Source organism: Lepisosteus oculatus, chromosome 14, assembly GCF_040954835.1.
Source record: "Lepisosteus oculatus isolate fLepOcu1 chromosome 14, fLepOcu1.hap2, whole genome shotgun sequence".
In the NCBI taxonomy this organism is placed as follows: domain Eukaryota; kingdom Metazoa; phylum Chordata; class Actinopteri; order Semionotiformes; family Lepisosteidae; genus Lepisosteus; species Lepisosteus oculatus.
In genome coordinates this window covers 21,678,458-21,701,258 of record NC_090709.1, presented here as the reverse complement: position 1 = coordinate 21,701,258, position 22,801 = coordinate 21,678,458, and the positions used below count along the sequence as shown (strand labels likewise).

General features: G+C 41.7%; 1 protein-coding gene and 2 non-coding genes across 3 annotated transcripts in view; 2 read left to right on the top strand and 1 right to left on the bottom strand.

Moving 5' to 3' along the window:
• LOC138242777 (zinc finger protein 271-like) overlaps positions 1–22,801 on the top strand; it is a 362,720-nt gene that overhangs the window by 158,050 nt on the left and 181,869 nt on the right. The gene's annotated exons all lie outside the window — the stretch shown is intronic.
• On the bottom strand, positions 15,158–15,229 carry trnat-cgu (transfer RNA threonine (anticodon CGU)). Its single transcript has one exon. It is a non-coding gene; the product is annotated as a tRNA-Thr (tRNA).
• Positions 18,242–18,314, top strand: trnak-uuu (transfer RNA lysine (anticodon UUU)). The gene has a single exon. It is a non-coding gene; the product is annotated as a tRNA-Lys (tRNA).

Below are 22,801 nucleotides of genomic sequence, written 5' to 3'. Positions count from 1 at the left end.
AGCATCGTGCCCTCACTCAGCCATAAAAAACGTCACTCGGACTTCTGACATGCTGACATGAAATGTCAAGAGAGAGTGGCGGAGACGCTTAAGGCAGAGAGAAGATGAAAAGGGGGCGTGGCTGCGAAACGCCTGACAGCTGCACGACGCTCTCCACAGGCTAAAGGACACCTTTCGGCACATCAAGCTCTAAGCACACACCTGGAGGATGCGGGAATTGATCCCGCTACCTCTTGCATGCAAAGCGAGCACTGTACCATGCAAGCTAACCCCCCTCATGGGGGTTATGCCTCGGCGTCACCTAGTGCCACTTGTTCCCCTCTTACCGGGCACAGTTCACTGCCCTTCGTCTGCAAGGCAGTCGTGTAATTGCGGCTTTCTTGACTTATTGATGAAGGTCTGACTGGACAAGCGAATGACGCCTCTCCCCTGTCCTCAAGCTCGCTGACAGATTGAAATGGAAAGTGCTGCCATGGCTCATTGGTTTAGGGGTATGATTCTTGCTTAGGGTGCGGGAGGTCCCAGGTTCAACTCCCAGATGAGCCCTTGTGTGCTCTTTTTGTCCTCGTACACAAGACTGGGAACTGATATCCACATCACCTTGCAGCGTCTGCTTATGGCAAACGATGGAATGTGACTAATGACTGAACGAGCCTGGTGAATACTCATCACGTGGCACAATGAGAGCGTGCAGTCAGCTGTCTGAGGCGGCAACCTCATTGCTCGTTCAAAAGAACACGTACTGAAAACTCATCACCACTATGTCGTAAATGAGCACTGCGATCGCTTGTTGTCATGCGTCCTAACTTGGGAAATGCAGAAGCAAAAGTTGCCCTCTCTCAGCCACCGAAACGTGTGCGGCTCGCCTTGCACGCTCTGCGCCTCGCATATTTATGGAGCTGTCTGCTCTTCTTTCTGTTGAAGTACGCAAGTTACGGGGCGTACTGCAGACTATGATGTGCTCACTGACCGCTTTCAAGATTTGAAAACTATGAGCTTGATGGCTCAAGTCGAACGGATGTGGTTGTTACGCAATCGATGATCAAACGCACGTATTCTAACGATTCGTGAGAGTATGTTCTAAAGGTCCCTGGATCGATCCCGGGTTTTGGCATTTTGTTTCATCGCTCCCTTTGTTCCTCTCTCCATCGCCCCCTGCCTAAAATGACACGTCCCTTTCTCAGCCCGAAACGCAATCGATACACCAGCAGCAACCCTTACAGGTTTCCGTAGTGTAGTGGTTATCACGTGCGCCTAACATCCGAAAGGTCCCAGGTTCGAGACCGGGTGAAAACAGCCTCTTCTTGCACGCTCCTGCACTTCACAGATGTCTTGAGCCACCGGTCATTTGTTCCCGATGTGTTTCCGGTGCCTTCATGCACCAAACGCACGTTCCTTCTGTACCTGGAGCCAATCATTTGCAATTGGGGCTGTGCTGACAGACCAAGACGAACTGTTGGCTCAAAAGCAGCGCAACACCTGCAAGAACAACAGAAAGATTAGCATCCAGCGGGGGCCTCTTAGTGAGCCCAAGATCTCATCAAGAATTGACTCCAGCAACAGGGCTGGGCGCATTGTTCCATACTATGACCACTCTCGGTGTAAACAGGTCCCTCCTGGTCTCTGCTTGAAATGCACTTTCCTGTTTGCTTTGGTGTAATTGGCTTCCCCTGCATGGGTGAATGTGAAGAAGATCCTTTGTAAGTCATTGAAGAAAATAGAGAAGAGGTCGGAGTGGCTTCTGTTGTTCATCAACGATCCAGTCAGGCAGTACTCCTCTGTAAAGCGCAGTTTGTTCACATCGATTGGCTTTTTTTGCCTTCATTCGTGCATGTAGTAAAAGCAGATGCCCCTATTCTGCAGTGACCCGGATTCAAAACGAGGTTGTTGCCACAACGCAAAATACTGACCACTATACGATCATGGCGAGTTACCGAGACACACACGGCTCCACCCTTTTCCACCCCTGAATAGCATTGGCGAGTTGAATAGCATTCAATTCACATCGAATAGCATTGGCCCCTGAATAGCATTCACTTTGTCGTTTTTATAACATTTTTTTTACCACGCTCGAATATTGTTTTGTCCATATCTTTGCAATGGAAGCACAGAACACCGTCAAACCAAATGCATTTTAAAGACCACGACTTGTGGATATTTCTACAGCCTTTACATCAAACTATCAGTGAGCTAATTATCTTTTTTTAAACCTCCGGTTTTTCATCGATGCGTAATTACGCACGAACTGGAACCCGGGGGACCGCTGTGTGCACACGTTCACAAAGCGAGAAATACTGTTCAATACGGCTTCATGCGAAAAACCCGTATATGACCATAGGAAGCAGAACAGCGCGGTCTCCAATTACCCAGACTGTAAGCACGGGAATAAAGCTTTGTTTGATTTCTGAAACCCTTCCTTTACGCCCTGTTTTCATTCAGGTAAGGGTCAACTATATTCACAATACTACTGACAGCAGGAAGATTAAAATATTCTTTACTCAGCAGCTTATTAAAAACAGCTCCCATGATGTTCAAACTGACTTTTTACACAGAACACTGACACAGCTTTGTGTTCTGAATCACTTTTTCTCGTGCTTTTATTTAATGTGGCACAATGCACTGGGATAGGGGTATTCTGTTCACAAACCAATAGCATTTAAACCACAGCACCCACAATGCTGCAAGTAAGTGTTTTGCACACTAAGCAGGTCCTCTGACTTTTCCCAGCTTTGTTTTGGGCTGTGGAACCTTTCTTTATTTTTTAAATGATTTTCTGAAGATAACACTACAGGTAATACACTGGGATAGGTGGGTCTTCTTCGTGGCTCAATAGCATTTCAAGTACAACAGCCACACTGCTGAAACCAAGTGTTTTACACACCAGGCAGGGCCCCTAACCTTAGACAACCTTGCTGTGGCTGTGGCCCCTTTCTTTATTTTTTATGATTTTTTCAAAATGGCACCATTAGACAGGCGATAGGGCGGTGCTATTTACAAGTCAATAGATGTGGAGCACAGCGACAAGAACAACATTGAACTTTTTCTATAAGTGAAGGAAAATTCAAAAGAGCATGAAAAGAATGGATCGTATAAAATATCCATGGTAGAACTCGAGAAAAAAACTATACAAGGTATAATAGTCGCCGTGCATCCTCAGCTAAAATGTTTTAAAAAGTACGACAAAAGTACAATATGCTTAACAACATTTATGGTTATATCTATATCAAAATGAATGTAAATATACCAAGATATTAAAATACAATTTTAAAGTCCTAACCTAATAATGCTTGTGAAGTTTTCCAATAAATCTGAACTGTAATTTTGAAATATTATTGCTGAGAATGCAAAGAGAGTACAAATATCAAATTCAATGAGTGAAAATACAAAAGTAGTTCACTAAACTGAGTTTCTTCCCTGAAATGATTTGCTTGCAAAACACTAAGCAGCTTTGAATGGATCGCGGGAATCAAATATACAGATGGGTTCAGAGTGTGCTTTCCAACTTTTGAGTAACATTTTTCGTTGATAGGAGGGAGTTGTCTTCACAATCTGGGTTAAATAAAAAGGAGTGACGTCAGTACAAAACAGCTTTCCTTCTTGGGGAACAATGGTTGTGCTCCATATTTCTAAATATTTTGGTTTCAAGATCTCAATTTAGTGAGATAAAAAAAAGCCAGCTGGCTAAATGGTCTTTCAACTAATCGCCCGTGCAGGGATCAAACCCCAGTTGCTGGTACGAGTAGCATAAGGCTCTGCAACATGCAGATGAGGAACTAATCTCTGCTTCTTCATTATATACACAGTGAGCTATATTTGCGAGCCTACTGCCCCCTACGGGCTCTGTATTTCATTGCGGTACAAGACTGGTCGTGGAGACTTCTCGGTCTCTATGAAAGTGATACACTCCGTAAAATTTCCGGACATTTATTTAATCACCAACAGCGGCTGAGATCGAGTTTTTTTTTTCATTCTGTACTGCGATTTCTGAAGGTTACCCTGTGAAAATACGAGTTTTGACGAGAAGGGATGGACATATGTGGTCAGCAGGCTTGGGGAATTGGACCTTATGGTGAAGGGTGAGGGCTCAGCAGCAGCAGAACCTGATCAGTATCGGTTGACTCCGATATTTACCTTAGTGTCGGTATATTAAGATGTATTGGTAACGAGGAAGGAGTGACAAAGCAAATTGGCAGAATCTCTGCTATTTTGTTGACTATAAATCCCCACATGCTGTGTTCAGAGGGTCATTATTAAAAAAAAACGTAACAGTAAAATCTCTTGTACTTCACAATTATGAGTGCCTGTTACATTGTGTCTCACACCTCAGTGTCAGAATTGTGAGACGATTTTGTAATCAGCAGAAATTGCATTCACCTTTTCCCAATGCATTCTCACATGCCATTTTCTCACATGCCATGTTCAGAGGGTCATATTTTTAAAATGGTACAGTAAAATGTCCTGAAGTTCAGGATTTTGATAGTCTTTTCCATTGTCTCTCACACATCTGTGTCAGAATTTTTAGACATTTTTATAACCAGGAGGTAGGTTCACAGCAATAAGCAGAAAGTGCGATCACGCCCTGCTCATCCTCAGTTAACCATATATTCTCATATGCCATGTTCTAAATGTCCCATTTAAAACTGCTATATTAAAATTTCTTGCAAAATGCAAGAGTTTGAGACTTTTTATGATCAGAAGCCAAGGTCGTGGAAAATATCCAGAAAGTGCCAGTGAACTTCTGTTTTGCCTTTGTCTTTTTTACTCGTTGTATAACATGCCAGATTGTTTTATTGTGAGTTGTGTTTCTGAAATGTGTTTCATACAAAAATGCAATTTGGACAGTCTCTACTTACATATTCCCCTTTACTGAGGATATGTTCAGTAATACATCCGGATAAGTATTTTTAAAAATGACTGTAGAGAGCCATCTACAGGCGAAAGGCGGCATAACATCACAACAGCAGCATTTAAGATGGAACGAAAAACGCGAAGAAGCCAACTTCAGCCTCGTTAATGCAATAACATTAGGTGAGGTGAGGTAAAAAATAAAAGCAAATTTTATGCTTCAAATTAAATTAATTTTATTTATTATGAATGTGCCTGAAATTTTTCAGTACTTTAGAGGGTTCTGCCATTTTAGATGTTATGCTGTTCCTGTCTGATTTGTCAAATGTGTCATTTAAATCTCTCGTCATTTCTATATCAGTCTGAAGGCCTTGAAGTAAAGATTGCAATTCATCCAAAAATACAATTCATCCAAAAAAAGTTTCCCACTGGTGATACATACAAGGAAATGAATGTACATTTTCCCCCAAAATCAACAAATTTAAAATCAAATAAATCCCTCATCTGCAGGTGGAGAGAATAATGTCAGAATAAATACAGGTTTAAAAGTCAGGAGCATTGATAGTCCTATTTTAAAATGACACTAAAATGCTCACAATATATTAAAAAGCTCTATTAAATAATGAAAAAATTAAAACAAGGTAAAAAGAAATAATACACAGTTATATAGCTCAGGAATTATCAATGGGAAGTTACAATGGGTTGATATGATTTAAAAAATAAAATGTTTGAAAAAAATCTGTAAAACTACAATATGCTAAAAATGGCATGAATACTTAAAACAGGTGTGTAAAATTAAAAAAAAATAAAACAAGTTAAAATAAATACTAAATGGGTTTAAAATTCAGGAAAGTGATTGGTCAGATGCTTATGATGAGTGTTGCTGGTGTTTCGTGTGATTTACTTAAATGAAAAAAATATTCAATTTAAAAACGGCAAGAGATCGTATGAAAAAAAAGTTCTTAAGTATCTTTGTTGTAACAGCTGCGCCAGAACTAGTGTATTCATATACATCAGAAAAGTAGCTGAACGTGACTGGTTTATATTCAGTTATGTGCATTGGGGACGAAAAGGAGACTTACATGGATTTTATTAGGTTTTAGGAATCAGAAAATTTATTTGTATATGTTTATGCCTACGAGCAGAAATAACTTCCTGCTTTCAGCGCTTTTATTGTTTCTGCTTGTAACCTCGAACAGAGAAACCCAGTACTGACTCACAGAAACGCCCCAGAGTTTCTGTGTTTCTAGGATTTAAGAGGGATGTACTGTATGAAGACAGTAAAGGGAGTTTGATGAGTCTGGAGGGAGGAGATACGCATTCCGCACGGGGAGCGCAGAACAACGAGTTTCACCTGCAGCTCGCTGAGTCCTGTCCTATATAACTGCTGAGCCTGGGACACACTGAGTCTCTAACCAGTGTTGGAGATGTAAAGGGTTAAACCCAGAAGTCGGGAGTGGAGTTTTTGTATAAGTGTAAGATTAAGGGAATAGGGTTTCGGGGGCTTTGGTGCACAGAAGAGGTTTCGGTTTAGGTTTAGTTTGCTTTTGACACATTTGTAACGGCCATGGCGGCCTGTAGAGTCGGCATGCGCCGTTACTTTTGCGCACGTTTGGTGTATAAGGGTGGTGAGGTTTCGGCTCACTCAGGTGATATTTCACGGTTGGACTTCTCAAGGAAGGTGTTACAGAAAGGATTAAGGCATTAGATGTCAAATGCTTAATCACTTTGCTGAAGGGAATTGGTTTTGACATTAGTTTCAATCGGCAAAGTTACTGGAACAATTTTGGATGAAAATAGAGGAGAAAAAAAGATGTGGGCCTGATTAGAATGTTTGAATGGCAGAAGCTGATGGATCTTTCTAATGTGGTGTGAGCCTGGTCAGTACCTGGATGGGAGACCTCCTGGGAAAAACCAAGGTTGCTGCTGGAAGAGGTGTTAGTGGGGCCAGCAGGGGGCGCTCACCCTGTGGTCTGTGTGGGTCCTAATGCCCCAGTATAGTGACGGGGACACTATACTGTAAACAAGCGCCGTCCTTCGGATGAGATGTAAAACCGAGGTCCTGACTCTCTGTGGTCATTAAAAATCCCACGGCGTTTCTTGAAAAGAGTAGGGGTATAACCCCGGCATCCTGACCAAATTTCCCATTGGCCCTTACCAATCATGGCCTCCTAATAATCCCCCTCTATGAATTGGCTACATTACTCTGCTCTCCTCCCCACTGATAGCTGATGTGTGGTGAGCGTTCTGGTGCACTATGGCTGCCAACGCATCATCCAGGTGGATGCTGCACATTGGTGGTGGTGGAGGGGAGTCCCCATTACCTGTAAAGCGCTTTGAGTGGAGTGTCCAGAAAGCGCTATATAAGTGTAAGCAATTATTATTAATTAATAGGACTGTGATTGTTTGCATGTTTAATGAGATGGTGATGAAGGAAGATGTTGTGACATGGTTGTCTAAGTATTGTTTAGTGAAAGGTGAGCTTCAGAAAGTCTTGGATGATGATGGCATCTGGAACTGTGCATGGAGAGTACCTGTTTCATTGCATGAAGACAAAAAATGGTTATGGTGGATTTAAACACATTCCTTCTTTGATTGGATTAGGTGAAAATAGAGGCCTTGTGTTCTACCAAGGGCAGCCAAAACCGTGCAGGAGATGTGGGGAGATGGGTCACTTTGTGGATGCCTGTACAAAGGTGGTGTGTGGTAAGTGCAAGGAAATTGGACATGCATATACTGAATGTACAAGCGTGAGGAAATGTAATCTCTGTGAGTGTGAAGGTCATGTGTTTAAAGACTGTCCAAATTCCTTTGCAAATAGAACAAAACTGGGAAGACCAATGCTCTTCCAATAGCCTGCCACCTGTGGAGACTGAAAGTGCTCAAATGAAATGTACAGAACAGAGGGTGCAGTCTAAAAGAGACATTGGATTTAGAAAATGATTGAACTCAGAGCAGAAGAGTGAGGGAAGATCATTTTCCAAGTCCTCAGGTAGGTTCTCCCATGGGTTTAGATGTCTCCAATATATGTGATCTTACTGACCAAGCTTTAGAACCAAAGACTCAAGGAGGGCAGGTGGTGAAATATCCTATGGATTGTGGGGGTGGTAGAGGAGGAGACAATTAAAGCAAAAGGGGGGGGGGGGCTGTATAGTAGGTGTCACCTACTGAATGATTGTAGCCAGAGCTTTTAGTCTCCCCTGGTCCTACTTTAAGTATGGCTCTTAATATTGTGTCAATAAATGTGAGAAGCATTCGCTCTAAGTTAAGGGCAAGGACTATACTATCATTTGTGAGGAAGGTAAATGCTGATATTGTGTTGTTACAGGAGTGGGGGTTACCCTTTAAAAACTGCTATAAGGATACGGAAGAACTGTGGACATTGGGCCCATCAATCTGGAGTGGGTCCAAAGAAAATAAATCTGATGGTATAGCTGTTCTAATTAAAAATAAGATGATAGAGGTACGTCAACACCTTGTAATGAAACCAGGGAGAGCACTGGTGGTGTATCTGGGTTTCATGAATGTCTAATTTAAACTCTTAAATATATATTGTCTGAGTTGCTCACATGACAGATATGTCCTAATTCAGGAACTGAGTAAATTGATTGGGATGGGATTTGAATTCTCTTTTAGAAAGAGAAGGCAGAATGAGGGGCTAGAGACGGGTCCAATTTGATAAATCATCAATATTATTGCAAACATTATGTAAAGATTTTAAACTGAAAGATGGCTTCAAACTTCATAGTCAGGGGAGGGCAGGTTTCACACTAGGTTTGGCACTAGTCTCATGGGACCCAAGCCTCACACATTTTGTTTTGATACGTGATTTTACTTGCAAGACCACAGGCCTAACTATCTATTCCAACAGCTGTTACTGTGGGGAAGGGTGTGTGGAAGCTCGATATTTTGCTTTTGGAAGGTGAGGAAGTGACGCAGAGGTTCAGGGAAAGATATAAGGAATGGCAGTCTTTGTATGACCTGTTTGGCACAAGAGCACAGTGGCTGACCCTGCGCTCTGACCCCCAGCTTCTCTCCCTGTCTGTGTGTCTCATGGAGTTAGAAAGGAGTTACAAGCTGGACAAACTTCCAAATCTGTAACATCATTTCAAGGGTGTATGATAGATCATTCACAAGATCAAATGGCTGTTTATTATTGTAAGATTGTAGTTCACTACTGTTCTTTTGACTCTTGAGCTTGCATTATACAGCCGTTGAGTGCATTTTGAATCTAAGAGATATCCAACTGATTCAACCTGTCTGATGAATGTCTGATGAATGTTAAATGGGTTGTGACTTTTGGCAAAGTTTTTTGCAATATTATTTGTTTCATGAATACCATTCATCTCTAAAACAATAAAACAACTTAAAACAACTTTCCTGTCCCCTGAACATATGTTTTACATTGCTTGATCCCATTGGGTGCAACCTTTCCATTGTACTCATAATGTGTTTGCATTAGGAGTGTGTTAAATAAGCAGAAAAGAGCCCTTTTCTTCAACTGCTTCTGATCTGATACAGTGGTCAGAATCTGTCATCCAAAAGCTGATGAGTGGGGGGGGGGGGAATTAGTACAGATGCACAATCCATAAAAAAACATTAAAGAGCATAAGGGTTTTCATCACATGGACTTGTTTGACTGTTGAGGATTAATGTTTTGGTGGCAGATCAATTAAAGGACAATAACCAGAAACATTGGTTCTCACACTGAACGCATTCTCCTTCAATCTTTTTTAACAACAGGTGAGTGGAGTTGCCATGGGCACCAGAATGGGACCCAGCTATGCCAATCTCTTTGTTGGCTGGGTAGAAGAATGCTTATTCGCTTCCTACACTGGCTATGTCCCTGACCTCTACAAGCGATATATTGATGACTGCATCGGTGCCGCCATATGCTCCGACGATCAGCTTAAGTGCTTCCTGCACCATTTCACCAACTTCCACCCGTCCCTCAAATATACGGTTAACATATATTCCACTACTCTTCCGATCTAGACATCAACTACCCCAGACTCTCCACTTCAGTTTATTGCAAACCCATGGATTCACACAGCTATCTCTTGTATAACTAATTTCACCCCAAACATACTAAAAACTCTCTCCCTTTTTCACAGTTCCTTCGGCTACAATGACTATGCAGGGACGACATTGACTTTGAGAACCAAGCCCTCAAAATGTACTCCCTTTTGATCAACAGAGGATACCCCAGCAATGTTATTGACGGGGCCCTTGTCCGAGCCAAAAACACCCCTCGGACCATCAACCGAATCAGGAACTCCTGCAGTAACAACCGCATTCCTTTGGTACCACCCTAACACACTTCCTATCCCCAGGACTGTAAACGACAACTTTTCCATCCTACACGATGATCCCTCCATTGGGGCCCTCTTTTCTGACCGCCCCATCATCTCATATCGCTGATCACCTAATCTGCGCAACCTTCTTGTTCACAGCTCCCTTGACCACCCTCAGCAACCATCCACACCAGCTACTTTCCCTTGCAACAGAGCTCACTGTATCACATGCAAGTACACATCCAACACCACACTCATTCAAGGCCCCTCAGGACAATTCTGGATCACCCAGATGGCATCTTGTACCTCCAGCAACCTTATTTACTGTATCTCTTGTAGTAAATACCCAGTTTCTCTCTACATTGGAGAAACATGAAGGAGACTTGGAGACCGCTTCAGAGAACATGTCAGGGCTGTGAAGATTAAAGATCTCTCCAAGCCCATTGTTTCTCATTTCACCTCTGATGGCCACGACCACTACAATCTCTCCATCTGTTTTCTCAAAAATGGTTTTCTAAACTCATACATTAGAAAGACTACCGAAACCAAACTTATCCTGCAGCTAGGATCACACCTCCCCCTTCTCTAAACGACAGACTGTTCTACTAAATTTTCTCCATTCATTGGTAGTTTCATTTCACACCTCTCAACACCTATTCTGACTTCACATCTCTTGATCGGCCTCTCTTTCTGTCCCCTGCTCCTCCCTCTCACCACTCCTCCCTCCCAGCCTTTGTTCTCCCACTATATTACCTTTGCCTACTGCCTTGTCTCTCTCACACCTGAAGAAGGCTCCACGGCTGAAACGTTTTCTCTCTTTTTTTCAGCATGGAATAAATCTATTACTTGATCCTTAACAACCGGAAACACTATCTTCGGTCTTTCCAGAGCTGTAAGTAGTCATTCCAAGTTTATTAACTTGTCTCTGTTTTGTATGTACTCTTCAATAGCCACTGATGTTATTTACAACAGCTATTTTTAAAAATAAATTTGCATTTTTTTGGACTTTTTAAAGAATTGCCACATTAGGTGGAGCGGTGGCTCTGTGGCTAAGGATCTGCAACTGTGCCTGGAAGGTTGCTGGTTTACATCCCACGGTCGGCAGAGGAGTCCTACTCCGTTGGGCTTCTGAACAAGGCCCTTAACCCCAACTGCTCCAGCCGTATAAATGGCTGACCCTGCGCTCTGACCCCCAGCTTCACTCCCTGTCTGTGTGTTCATGGAGAGCAAGCTGAGGTATGCAAAATAGGAATTCCTAATGCAAGAAATTGTATATGGTCAATACAGTGATCATATCTTATTGGCAAATGGTAATCTCCAAGGAACACGTAATAGGTTTATTCCATGCTGAAAAAAGAAGAAAGAAAACACAATGTTTTGACCATGGAGCCTTCTTCAGTTATGATTTGATTTTTTACAATCATACCCACACAAACTTTGCAGTTTTTAAAAATCTTGCACACACAACCCAGATATGTTGACTTTTTTTAAATTTGGGGGTAAGTTTAAGAAACACATAGTTCTTTTCTAGTTTTGTTTACGTGGTGACTATCAGGAATCCTCAGTGAAAAGGTATGCAGATCCTGTGCAGATGCAGGAGCCAGTAGTTATTGAGACAGTCAAACAATCCAGAACGTCAGGTGAGGTCCAAGGTCGAGAGGCAAAAGGGAGTTCAGTAACCAGTAAGCGAGATTCAGAGTAAACGCAAGGTAGAGCTCTCAAAGAGAAGACTCAATACCGAGCAGCGGGAAGCGGGTTTGGATGGTTAAAAAAGTGCTGCAGAGCGTGTGCTGATGGATTAACACATGTTATTATTAACCCGCTGCTGGTACTGGTTAGTTCTTTTGTGAGTTGATCCCCGGTGGTTGTGACAGTGACAGAATGCTGTTTTGTGATTGATGCTATATCAAAATATAGGGCCCGTAAAATTAAGCACAGAAATAAAAACATTTAATGGACTTGTACATCTGTCGCACTCCTACACTATTAACATCCAGTGGGAGTTGAATTTCACTTATGTTTCCACTTCATTCAGCTGTGTTTCCTATTTTACAGATTGTTGGCAATGCCACATGTTAAAGAAGGACAGAGGTGTAGGAGGCCAGAAGTGTGGTCAAGGGTTGGAGGAGTAGGGAATGTGATCAAAGAATTTCTGAAGTTTTCTAAGATAGAAAAAAGAAATTAGGTGGCATGACAATATGTGGTCAACACTGTCAAACAGAGTCCTTGGAGAGGATTGCTCCAGCAACAGGAAATGGTTATCAGTGATTTGGCATGAAGATAGATAAAAAGTAAGAACCCAAGTGCTTAGTGCGCAGAAGGGGGTGAGTATTGGTAGGGATTCCAAACCAGATGACAGTACACAATCTATAGTCAATATTTCAAGTCAATGTGAGGGATGTAGTTTGGAAGGCGACACAGAGCTCAGAAGTTCATTAGAAGATATGCTAATATGCACAGGCAGCACAGACAGTGGTGACATGTTAGAGGGAGACAAAATCTGTGTAGAATCAGAAAAAAGCCTGAAGAACACAGTGAATATTCCCAGGGGGCAAGCTCGTCTGGGACATCACCTCAGGATAAAAGGGGATTAAGAAAGATTATGTCTGTGCCTAAAACTTTCAAAGTATGTCTAAAGGCTGAACAATGGAGAAAATTACCACTTCTTAAAGGTACATCTAAACTAAGATAACCATGGACCCATATCTTATATAGCAAGTTCAGGAAGATAAATCCTTGCTGTCAATAGCCTTCAAATACCAATACATCAGGAAAGAGAATTCTAATGATTAAAGCAGTCTGTACTTTCAGTTCCTACCTTCAGTACCTTTTACATTACAGTTCCTGTAATGTAAAATACATAATGACAACAAGACACAAACCAATGGGCAATGATGACATCACAATTGATGTTGTAGGAGTAGGGCAAATACAACACAGTGAAAGGGAAACAAAATTTCGACAGGCACGCCAGCCTTATCGTTGAAAGATTGCCCGTGCCCTCACAAAAGGAATCAGCAATGTATACTACAGGCAGCTGAGCAGAACTCCGCTTGCTGAAATTGCAGCAGGCAATTTATCTAAGGCTCACAAGCAAGTATTAAACACTTCAGCATTTACTATTCGAATACCACACTATGTCAAAACACTGCCGCTTCTTAAGTTAATAAGTAAGGGTTTTTGAACACGCATTGTGTTGTTAATGCTTATATTAAAAAAGCATAAATTCAGATAATGTAATTTGGACTGAACAAAGTAGTCCAGCCCCTTTACAACATTACATACCACTGATTAAAGCTTAAAACTACAGAAGCAGGAGTAACAATAATGGCAACAACATGTTTGGAGTTCGGCATTTCATTTATTCTGCAGAAACATCGTACCGGAATGAACTGCCCGAGATAAAAGAGTAATTGCGGCTTCAGATCGTTTTTACAGAGCATTGCGTTGTTCTGTTCATGCTGACTACACGCTTTAAATTTGTCATTTACTGCAAGCGTTGCTTTTCCAGGTTTTTCTGAAATTCTTCGCATTTGAGCCAGCACTAAAATATTTCGTTCCCGTCGCTGAATACATCGTGGAAACGGTATTTGCAACGGAATGCTGTCACACATGAAACCTCTTTGTTATTCGGTTCTGAAGTTTGAAAATGAAAATAAAACGGGGGTCACTTCATAGGCTTGAAAGAAGTCCAAGCAGCATAAAAACCCGCGTATTCTCACAAATTGCATTGTGCTGCACCTTTCTTCTGCTGCTTTTATAAATCAGCCTTAAACATTTGAATACATACAGGTACCTTACTGCTACTAATCACATTCACGTGTTTACAAAGCTTTTTTCTGTCCGTTATGTTCTTGCGAAGCAGTTTCTCCATTTTCCTCGTACTGTGATTGTCAAGCGAACACAAGAAGACTGAAACAGTGTAAAGGCAGGTAAAAAAGACAGGGTAAAACGCCTAATTGTCGGGAGTGGGATTTGAACCCCTGCCTCTATTTGGAGAGCGAAACAAAGCTTAAAAGACACGAAACTGGGAATTTGCTGTTTTAAACTGCTTGACTATCCTGAAAAAATGTGTGCTGATTGTACCAGTCGCATCCGATTTTCCGTAACTTTAGAACGATTGATACGAATGGACGAACACAATTTGTGGCGTTAAGCATGACATGGAAAACGGTACCGGAGCATTCGGGTCCGGACTACCAGACTCAGAAACAGTTTTTACCCCCGCACTATCAAACTATTAAACTCCCAGCCTCTCTCACTCTCTCCTCACCTCTCACCTAGGATCTGAACCTCACAGTGCCTTCTTTCTTACCAAAAACCCAAACACACATTGAAAATCTACCTCTACCATACATGTCAAAAGCTCACTCCCCATCATTTCTATCCCTTTATTTCATTCTTTTGATGCATGTTTTTGCACATAACCTGTTACCTTTTTGTTGTTTTGCACACTGCCTGTTGTTGTTTTTTGCACATCGGCTGTTGTCTCTTTCTTTTGTTATACAATTGTATTGTTGTTGTGTTTTTTTCTTTGTACTACTTATGTCCGAGAGCTAGCTAAATACCATTTCGTTATTCCATATACCTGCGTATGAGTATAATGACTATAAACTTGAACTTGAACTTTTAACTTGAATTTGAACTTGAACTTGACATAGTCTTGCAGGCAGTATATTATTTTATCGTTTACTCGTATAAAAAAACATGGTCTTCTCGTTCCTAAGTCAGATTTTTAGTGCTTTCGAACGTTACTTCCAACCTGGACTGACAGCTCACCCGATCTGTTTGTGATCAGACCATGGAGTCGGGGACTGTACCAAGCGTAGGTTCCTTCCCAATGCTGAGGCGATCATTTGGAAGATGGGTGTGAAGAGAGACAAGCTTTGTCGACTAAAAAACAAGGCAGGATAAGCATGAATACTAATCACTGGCGACAGTTATGCTCTCTTACTATTGAGACTCATACATTTTTTTTGAAGACTTTGAAACTAAAGGTAAGCGGAGACAAACGAAACAGGTGCGGGTGGGGATTGAACCCACGATCTTCGGTTTACGAAAACGACGCCTTACCACTTGGCCACCGCGCCTTCAAATAAACAGGAGAATAATGTTGTTCAAATTATTTTTTTCTGAACCTGGTTTACATCGCCTGGAGGCAGCAACAACAATAAAAGGGATACTTAACAAGGAGATGCGCTGTAGCAGTGCGACTCCAACAGATGCTCCTGAAGGGACTGGAGGTTTAAGCCAGCTCCTTAGAGCGCTCGGCCGTGTTACTCTCAACAGCGGCTCTTCAGCTCTTGTTGTTTGACCTAGTGGTTTTATAACGCGTGGAAACGACCGCAACTTCATTTTCTGAGATGCTTTCTCTTATGTGGTGAAATCTCGACCTCTTTGGCATCTCTGGCTATAGTTTTTCCTGTAGAGCACCTCATAAATGTTGCTTATAGTGCCCTTGAAGTCATTTTATTTTTACAGGAAGACGCATTCTCTCCCGATCTCTCCTGTTTTAGAAATGCTTCATAAGGCATGTTTGATTCAATGGACAAACAGTATACTAATTGTACAATGCAGATCTATGCGGCATTTGTACTGGATTTGACTGGGATTCTGAAATACTTCTTGAAAAGGTATTCAGATTTTCTTGAACCTATAATAAAAACACAGACCCGAATCTCCCTAGCTTCCAGTCTCTTGCTGTCCTTAAACTCGGACGTGATGTTCTGCAGACGTGCAGTGTCCCTTTACTCTCGTTGTTTTCAAAACGACCTCCGTTGTCGGGCGCAGTTAAAGTGGAACTGGCCTGACCGCACAGGAAAGTACAGAATGATAAAATGTTTCTACGGCTCAAAATGTCCCTTTAGACCCTCGTCATGTCTCTTTGAGGAACGGGTAGGTAGAGAGGTTTAACAGATGCTCACGATGTTTCACACGGGGTGTTACCTGTTGTAGTGTTTCAAAAGATGTGTTAGCGGACCACAGATTATCTTGAAAAGATTTGGGTTTGCACTGGCTGGGATTCAAACCTGACTCAATTATTTGGAAGGCGCCTGTACCACCAACGCACTTCCGAGAAGCACCTACAAATTATCACAATCCTCTCTCTCACCTACAAAGTTATGGAGACACAGACGTCCAATGAAAGCTCAAGGCTCAAATCCTTTGTTGTGATATCATTTTAATTAATATTAGCTTTGATAAGGTGTCATTTTTGCCACTTAAAGGTAAAGTCTGCTCCTTTTCTCCTGGTATAGAAAGAACGTGTTCCATCTTTGTTTAAAAACACCACTAAAAGTAAATTATTCAGCTCTACCGCCTGTGAGCATTGACAAGACATCTCAAAAGGACATATTAAATAAGAACACGATCCTTCCTGTTACCATTCCTGTGGTTGGGGCGTTGTTTCACCCTTTTGCGTTAAATCATCAGTACTGCTGTTTTTCTATGGATAGTTTAATCAAGAGCACTTAAAAGATGCAAAAAGCTTTCAAATAAAATAGAATTGAAAGACAGTCGAGTAAGGAGGTAGAAAAAAAGCACTCCCCCGTCTGGGAATCAACCACCGTCGCCCATGTAACTGGATACAAAAATAACAGATTAATTTGTGCCCAGTCTCTTGAAGCTTCGATGCGATTATTTTTCCTTCCTTATTTCTTCATTCCTATGAATTTACTCTGTAGTAGAAGAAACGCGAAAGTGGGAAACTGCAGGCATTCTTCGTGAGTGGTGTGATCAGTGAGCATTTGCACATCTCTAAGTCTGTTCCATAAACTTTATCATCGGGGATGTAGCTCAGTGTTAGAGCGCATGCTTTGCATGTATGAGGTCTCGGGTTCAATCCCTGGTATCTCCAGGTGCTTTTATATTAGAGTACTCGCATCGCAATCTTCTGTTGAGTGAGAACTCTTTGCTCGTGTTCAGAGAGAGCCAGGTTTACACAATTAAATGCAGTTTACACAATTAAACTCGACGTGCTGCAGGGTTGCGCTGCTATTTTAAATGTACCTCTTTTAGTTCTGTTAAATCCTAAATTATTTGAACTAATAATTTAGTTCAAAGTCAGGAAATCCAGAGATTGCTTCACACTTGTCGTGGCTGTTGCAGAAAACACCTGATGAATCTCACCCGGGATTTCTTGATTGATCATTCAGCGAGCGAATCCTCCTTCTGAACTCAGCACTAAACTGAAAGCTTCACGAACTCCTCACTCCGTGTCCTGTACTGCTCTCGTGTAGATGTGAAGCACAGCCATAAACACACCTTGAACTTTTTCCGTTTGTTAAGGAAAATGCAAAAGAGCATGACAAGTATTGATCGTATAAAATATCCATGGCACAACTCGAGAAAGTACTGAAGGACTACACATCGACTTTTGATGATTACAAGAGATTCAAGAAACACAATCGTCCGCACCTGGGTTTGGATCCTGAACGCTAGAGTTAAAAGAACATAAGCGACGGATATGACCTATAAACTCTCTTAATTGTCTTATAGTTTATTAAATAAAACAATTTCTAAATGAATTCTAACTGTTGATAGACGATTTATTGAATTTTAACAAAATCACAATTACAACCTTTTTCGGTTAAACTGTTATTCACATGCTCTAACGTAAATAAACGTTAGTGTCTTCCGGTGTGTGAGTCAATTTCTCCAAAAAAATATTTGTTAGTCTGGCGGGAGGCTGTGCAAGGTGTTAAGAAATAGAATTTCTAAAAGACAGGCTCCCTAAGCTTAACATCAAGGCTGTTTTCTCTACAGAAATGCTCTTTAAATTTCAGCACTGTTGCAACTCCCTTTATATAGGGTGTGCACAAGTATACAACCAAGGCATTGAAAGTTTTTTTTTTAATTATTGTTCCAAAAAATGTTCCATTTGTTTTCTTTTTAATGTTGTTGATTAAAAGATTTTATTAAATGTGAAAAAAATCTGAATGTGAAAAAAGGTCAAAATGCTATTGAAAAAAAACAGTAATGTGAGGAAAGATGGACTGTGGGAGCCCCTTAACTACCCATGTCATGCTGTATTTCTCACTCATTCTACTGGGAATGGTACACGTGACTTGCGAGGATCCCGACAGTGGTGACTTTCTTTCAGAGCCCGGATAGCTCAGTCGGTAGAGCATCCGACTTTTAATCTGAGGGCCCAGGGTTCAAGTCCCTGTTCGGGCGGATGTGCTATTCTTAAGTCTATTGTGAATGTCATTCTAAATAGTCTTTTATCTTTCACTCTTCTAGCTGTACTGTGGTTATTTTAAATGTCCATTACTTGTATTTACAGTAGTGTATTTAGTGTTTCATTTCACAAACCGAAAATGTTCAAGAAGATCTTGTCACTCTACTCCACGTCATTATCTAAATTAAATCACAGTAGAGTACAGGACACGCAGTGAGAGGCTCACACAGTGAGTACTCTTGAATACGACAAGAGGAAAGGCACACTGCACATCTGCAGAACATCACGTCCGAGTTTACAGTGACAGCAGAGGTTGGAAGCGAAGTAGTTTTTTATTACTCGCTCGCTGAACGATCTCTCAAGAAACCTCGGTTGAGATTTAACGGGTGTCTAATAATCACGTTCAAAAAGGTGACGATGTTTTTTTTAACTAGGTAGCCTTAATGGCATCGTGGTGTGAGTAGATCTTAAAGCAGCTGCAGACAGAGTACCCGTAATGGCAACACGTTTCTGCTTTGAGTTCGGCTTTTCTTATTTCTTCTGCAGAACCAGTGGTATCGGAATATACTGATCCGCATAAAAAGCGCTTTCGGGTTCTGATCATTTTTATTGAGCGCTGCTCTAAACTTTTGCTCGGGCTAGTTTTCCCCATGAAAAAAAGACATATCCCTAATTACATGATTTCACTTTTTTTCTTATCAACGAGTAGAAAGAAATAAAATATATACTTCATTATAAGTACCACAGGCAAGATGCCGTTGCGTTCAGGTCGCAGTTACCCCTGGAGACGTTTGCTAAAATCTCACTTCTAATAAAGAGGTCTTTCTCGTTAGAGTAGGATCGATAGAAGCCTTAAGCGGGGGAAAAAATCACAACATCTCGCATTTCACGTGTTTAATGTTAACTGTCTCAGTGGTTGCTTTGGTGATTGATGGCTCTTCTCCCTCGCAGGGTGACGGCAAACGTCTTCAGGGAGGGAGTCTCCCACGCACGGCTTGTCTTTATCAAGAGCTGAGACAACAGAAACAGACTTCCAACTGACATTAATTACTTCTTGAGCGTTTATGACCGTCTTTAAAAGTTGAGAGCAGGTGAAAAAGTCTTTGGAAATGAGGAAATGACTGCCGACAGTAAACAGAGCTGACGCTCAGCTGCAGACAAGCGCTCCTCGTTAGTACAGTATAGTGCTGAGTACCCCCGCTTGTTGCGCGGGAGACTGGGGTACGTTTCTGTGACAGGGCGCTGGTTTAATTTTTTAACAACCTGACTTCACTTAAAAAGTGTGTACTGTGTACTACGTTTCGGACTAGTTAGTGCGGTAGAACATGGAGATCATCTCCAGCTTTGAGCTCAACTGCAACAAGAAGTCATGCTAAATGTAGTTTAGTGAGTAGACATCGCGAGACAACAGAACGAGAGTAGAAAGCAGGAATATAAGGTGTAAGGGCATGATCTGTGTAGTTAACAAAATAGTTAAAATAATATTAAAACGTCTCTTTATTAAGATACACAACATTTATGGCGACGAGAGATGAGTGCTTGACGGACTCAAAGCGAGCAGAACACTGCAGATTTTAGTTCTCTTGCTGGTAGAAACGAACTTTTGAATTTTCTGACTGTTCGTTTAGCTTGCCCATTGGAAGATATGGCAGCCGCGCCGAGAAGCTTTGCTTATGCCCGGCTTTTTTCACCGCTTCTACTGAACCTCGTAGCTCCGGATTTGTATACGGAATACAAGATATGGATGGAGTCGTACAGATTTTTTTGAAATAGCCGGTGGATCTACAGAAGCTCAGGATGCTGTGAGACGTGCTACATTACTGCACTGTATCGGGGCTCCCGTGCAGCGGATTTTCGCCAATCTCCCTGGAGAAAAAGGTACATATGAACAGACTGTAGCTGCCTTAGACGCTTACTTTACACCGCGGAGAAATGTGGTTTTGGAACGGCATAAATTTAGGCAGAGAACTTAGTCTCAGGACGAATCTGTTGATGCTTTTGTGACTGCACTAAGAGAATTGGCTAAATCTTGTGACTTTGGAGTATTGGAAACTGACATGTTAAGAGATCAACTTGTGGAAAAATGTGCACATAAGAGACTATAAATTGCTGCAGGAGGAAGGGCTGACTTTAAAAAGAGCTCTTACAGTCGCTAGAATTCATGAAGCAGCTCAAGCAGAATCAAGAATGCTTTCTGACCACAGTGACAAAGTGACACTGAACGGGGCGCTCGCTCAAACTTTACAAACAAAAGCCGAGCAGCAGGACACAGTCATGCTAGAGAAATAGAAGAACAGGGGACGGCTGACATTACATGTTACAGGTGCGGACTAACAACGCACAAAGCAGATGAATGCGGAGCGTGAACAGCAAAATGTCTACACTGCAAGAAAACAGGACATTGTGCACATGTCTGCAGAACATCACGTCCGAGTTTAAGGACAAGTATACCTTTTATTGTTGTTGCTGCATCCAGGCGATGTAAACCAGATTCAGAAAAAAATAAATTGAACAACCTTATTCCCATGCTTACTCAAAGGCGCGTTGGCCAAGTGGTAAGGCGTTGGCCTCGTAAACTGAAGAGCGTGGGTTCAAGCCTCACCTGTGCCTGTTTCATTTGTCACCACTTTCCTTTAGTTTCAAAGTCTTAAAAAAACTTGCAATGTAGGGATCTCAATAGTAAGAGAGCATAACTGTCGCCAGTGATTAGTATTCGTGCATATCCTGCCTTGTTTTTTAGTCGACAAAGCTTATCTCTCTTCACACCCATCTTCTGAATGATCACCTCAGCATTGGGAAGGAACGTGCGCTTGGTACAGCCCCAGACTCCATGGTCTGATCACAAACAGATCTGGTGAGCTGTCAGTCCAGGTTGGAAGTAACGTTCGAAAGCACTAAAAATCTGACTTAGGAACAAGAAGACCATGTTTTTTTTATACGAGTAAACGATAAAATAATATACTGCCTGCAAGACTATGTCAAGTTCAAGTTCAAATTCAAGTTAAAAGTTCAAGTTTATTGTCATTATACTCATACGCAGGTATATGGAATAACGAAATGGTATTTAGCTAGCTCTCGGACATAAGTAGTACAAAGAAAAAAACACAACAACAATACAATTGTATAACAAAAGAAAGAGACAACAGCCGATGTGCAAAAAACAACAACAGGCAGTGTGCAAAACAACAAAAAGGTAACAGGTTATGTGCAAAAACATGCATCAAAAGAATGAAATAAAGGGATAGAAATGATGGGGAGTGAGCTTTTGACATGTATGGTAGAGGTAGATTTTCAATGTGTGTTTGGGTTTTTGGTAAGAAAGAAGGCACTGTGAGGCTCAGATCATAGGTGAGAGGTGAGGTGAGAGTGAGAGAGGCTGGGAGTTTGATAGTTTGATAGTGCGGGGGTAAAAACTGTTTCTGAGTCTGGTAGTCCGGACCCGAATGCTCTGGTACCGTTTTCCATGTCATGCTAAACGCCATAAATTGTGTTTGTCCAGTCATATCAATCGTTCTAAAGTTACGGAAAATCGGATGCGACTGGTACAATCAGCACACATTTTTCAGGATAGCCAAGCGGTTTAAAACAGCAAATTCACAGCTTCATGTCTTTTAAGCTTTGTGTTTCGCTCTCCAAATAGAGGCACGGGTTCAAATCCCATTCCCGACAGTCAGGCGTTTTACCCTGACTTTTTTATCTCTTTACACTGTTTCAGTGTTGTTGTGCTCGCTCACAATCACAGTACGAGGAAAATGGAGAAACTGCTTAGCAAAAACATAACGGACAGAAAAAAGCTTTGTAAACACGTGAATGTGATTAGCAGCAGTAAGGTATGCATTCAAATGTTTAAGGCTGATTTAAAAAAGCAGCAGAAGAAAGGTGCAGCACAATGCAACACAATTTGTGAGAATTCGCGGGTTTTTATGCTGCTTGGACTTCTTTCAAGCCTATGAGGTGACCCCCGTTTTATTTTCATTTTCAAACTTCAGAACCGAAAAACAAAGAGGTTTCATGTGTGACAGCATTCCGTTGCAAATACCGTTTCCACGATGTATTCAGCGATGGGAATGAAATATTTTAGTGCTGGCTCTGCTTTAAAAAAAACACTATTGTTCCAACCCCCAAAAAGACAAAAGTGGCATGCCTGAATAATTACCGCCCAGTAGCATTAACATCTGTGGTGATAAAATGCCTGGAGAAGCTGGTGTTGTCACACATCAACTCCTCCATCACAGAGTCCCTGGACCCCCTGCAGTTCGCCTACCAGAGCAACAGATCAGTGGATGATGCTGTCTCCCTGGCTCTGCATACAGCCTTTGAACACCTGGACACTAAGAACTCGTATGTGAGAATGCTGTTTTTGGACTACAGTGCAGCATTCAATTCCATCATACCCAGTCAACTGGTGACAAAGCTCAGGGGATTAGGTCTGTGCAACTCTGTCTGCAACTGGCTGCTGGACTTTCTTATCGAGAGATCACAG